The 3,764-nt window shown below is 41.7% G+C and overlaps 1 non-coding gene across 1 annotated transcript; it reads left to right on the forward strand.

The window, feature by feature from the left end:
* Nucleotides 1–3,289: 3,289 nt before the first annotated feature.
* On the forward strand, nucleotides 3,290–3,396 carry LOC127088556 (small nucleolar RNA R71). The gene has a single exon (XR_007790387.1). It is a non-coding gene; the product is annotated as a small nucleolar RNA R71 (small nucleolar RNA).
* Nucleotides 3,397–3,764: the final 368 nt, after the last annotated feature.

Here is a 3,764-nt window from a genome sequence, read left to right on the forward strand (position 1 = left end):
TCGATAAATTTAGGTCTTATCTTGTAGGATCTAAGATTATAATCTATACAGACCATGCAGCTATCCGTTACCTTTTAAGCAAAAAGGATACAAAACCTAGATTACTCAGGTGGATCCTTTTGCTACAAGAATTCGAATTAAATATTAGAGACAAAAAAGGAACAAAAAACATGGTTGCCGACCATCTTTCCATATTAGAGCATTTAAAGTCAGACCATTTACCTATAAGTGATGGTGGATCACATTTTATATCCAGGATATTTGATAAACTCTTGAGGAAATATGGAGTAAAACACAGAGTAGCAACACCATATCACCCCTAGACTAATGGTCAGGTGGAAGTATCCAACAGAGAGATTAAGCAGATCTTGGAGAAAATTGTATCAATATCTAGAAAAGATTGGTCTGAAAAGCTAATAGAAGCACTGTGGGCTTACAGAACTGCTTACAAAACCCCTATTGGAACTACACCATACCAATTGGTCTACGGGAAGTCATGCCACTTAACTTTTGAACTCAAGCACAAGGCATATTGAGCAATCAAGACCCTGAATTTGGATTACCTAGCATCTGGCAAGAAGCGAATCCTTGATATCCACAAATTGGAGGAACTCCGCCAGAACGCTTACGAGAATGTCGTTATATACAAAGAGAGAACTAAAGCTTGGCACGACAAAAGGATTGTGAAAAAGGAATTTAATATAGGCGACTCTGTTCTCCTTTTCAATTCGAGATTACGACTTTTCCCAGGTAAGTTACGTTCAAGATGGACAGGCCCCTTTGAGGTTTCCAAAATCCTAAAATCTGGAGCAGTTGAAATCCGGAACAGTTCCTATAATCCGTTTGTGGTAAATGGACAAAGACTGAAGCAATACCAAGGAGGTGACATCCCCACAGAATGCCATGACCAAACTCTGATCGACCCTCCAGTTCCTACCTCTAACATATAAAGTTCGAACCGTCAAGCTAACGACGTTAAACAAGCGCTGCATGGGAGGAAACCCATTATCTCTTTTCCTTTACTTTAGTTTTACTATTTCAATTTATATTTTTATTTGTTTTATATACATGTATATCTATGTGGAGACTAACACTTATAATATTTGCGATTTCAGGTGTCCTCTGTTTCTAATCTAACCTTTCAGGATGGAAAATTGCGACACTATGCCAGTAATCTTTCATGACCCAGTTCAAGAGAAGCGCTACGCCATGCTTTCCCAGCGACCAATGCTACCCACCAGATATCCCGACTCGAGCTGCATGGAGGCATTAGGCATTGAGCCTAGTGTCAGGCATTTATGCAATCAGTTGCAATGGGATGAATACACTGATGTTATGCATGTGACTTACAGGAACATGACTTTTGAGTTCTTGAGCTCGCTGACCTACGAGCCCTATGTTGGTCACGCTAGTGATGGTGGATACATTAATTTCATATTGTTTGGGGCAAAATACACCTTCAACCACAAGCGTTTCGGTGACTTGCTTGGATTTCAGACTGCCTATGATGCTTCATCTGAGCTTCCCATGAGCCATTTCCTGAGCCGAGATGTCGAGAACTTTTGGAGTGATATTACATGTGAAGGTAGTCCTGACCCTTCCACCCAAATCTCCAACAAGATTCACAACCCTACTTTTAGATACTTTCAGATGATCATTGCTCACACCTTCCTGGGGAAGAGTGACCCTAATACACATGTGAGTGCTAAAGAGATCTTCTTCATGTACTGTACCACTCAGTCACGCCCAGTAGATTGCGGAGCTTTCCTGATCGAGAGTCTATATCTTAATGCTCGCTCCGCTGTGAGCCATATACACGTTGGAAGCACGGTGACTCATATAGCCTTAGCCCTGGGACTTGATAGAAGACTATCTCACCTGACGTCTTACTGCAGCTACACCTTGATGAATATTGATTTCTGTCTGGACCATGGCCTCATGAGGAGATCTTCTTTCCAACCGGATTAATACAGGCTATTAATCGAGGGTGAGACTATTCACTACTTCACTTTACCGGACCCTCAGGTAACTTGTGTTATTGATCAGGCCAACTGGGCCTACGCCATAGAAGGGCAGGGAGAGACAGTAGACGAGCCGAAAATCGCACCTATCAGAATCAAAGTCCGCACCAATAATCTGAATCTCCAGAATCCAAGCATGCAGTCTGAACTAGTTAAGCTTCGCATGGAGATAGCCCAGCTGCGCCAGGAGCTTACTGACGTTGCTTTGTAGGTCGAAGTATCAGTTGCCTCACATGACACTGAAACTTATATACTGAATGATGAGATCACCGACCTCCGACGCCATATCACAGAGCTTCGAGGATACGAAGTCGAGGAGACTCCACTATACCCTGACCATTGATGCCATCACCAACCAAGAAATACCGTTTGATTTTCCTATTTTCCGTTATTTATTATTTATGCTTATTTTTATTGTTTTCTTTGACATTATGCTTGCTTTATCTTTCCTAAGATCTCTGGCCCCGTGATTTATTATTAACTCTTCACGCGCGCGCACACACACACACACACACACACACACACGTTTGTGGGGCTTGGTTTTGTGCTACCTGTGAGATCTGGGTTTCAAGCATCTTGTTGTGAGTGATTATCTGATCAACCTTGGTTCCTAATTGCGTTATAAGTTCGCTTACGTGAATGTTCTCGTTTAGGAATTCTTTATTTTGCTGAGTCTAGCCCGATATAAAGCTCTTCATGATCTTCTCGAGGTTGGACTTCTGGGGCACAACTTGCATAGGTTGATTTGGTTTTAGGCTTGATAACCTTGCGGTCTATGAGGTGCATGATTTTGGATAGGGTTCTGGTTTTTATATGAGAAATTCGGATGATTCTTCCATCCAGGGTTGTAAGTGTTTGAAAATGGGTTACCTTGGGCGTAATTCACTTGGTCGGTGTTCAGGTCATTCAAAAGGTTACACTCTGCCGATTCATGTCCTTTAGATCCACAGAGTTCGCACTCTGTGTGGACTACCGCTGCGGTGTTAGTGTTTGTAGACATATGTTCTATCTTAAGGGCTAAAGCGTCCATTTTCGCCTGCATCATGTCTAGAGAGCTCACCTCATGTATTCCACCTTGGGTCTCCTTTTTCTCTATCGATGCTCGTTCAGTTCCCCATTGGTAATGGTTATGGGCCATATCCTCAATTAGGTCACAAGCTTCAGGGTAAGGTTTGTTCATCAGCGCGCCACCTACGGCAGCATCAATGCTCATCTTTGTGTTGTAATGGAGTCCATTGTAGAAGGTATGAACGATCAACCATTGTTCTAGGCCATGGTGTGGGCAGACTCTTAATAGCTCTTTATATCTCTCCCAAGCTTCAAAAGGTGATTCTCTTTGGTTTTGAGTAAATCTAGTTATTTGGTTTCGAAGATTAACGGTCTTACTAGGGGGAAATATCTAGCAAGGAATACTCTCCTAAGGTCTTCCAAGGTAGTTATTGTCATACGGTGAACTGGACTTTTTTGTGGTTTTAATCGCAATGTCGCGGTTAGCAATAGTCGCCACCGACTTTTCTTTTATCCAATAAGGAAAGGTGGAAAAGAACAGGAAAAACCTTAATTTAGATTTTGGGTTCGGGAGGTACATTATACAAAGGGAAGGTGTTAGCACCCTTTGTATCCATGGTTATCCATGGGCTCTTAATTGCTCGATCACTTATATTATTTTTGTCTGAAAAAAAAGTGTTTGTGAATTGTTTAGAAAAATTGTTTTGAAAAGAGAATTTAACTTTGTAAGGATTC

Source organism: Lathyrus oleraceus, chromosome 5 (assembly GCF_024323335.1).
Source record: "Lathyrus oleraceus cultivar Zhongwan6 chromosome 5, CAAS_Psat_ZW6_1.0, whole genome shotgun sequence".
NCBI lineage: Eukaryota > Viridiplantae > Streptophyta > Magnoliopsida > Fabales > Fabaceae > Lathyrus > Lathyrus oleraceus.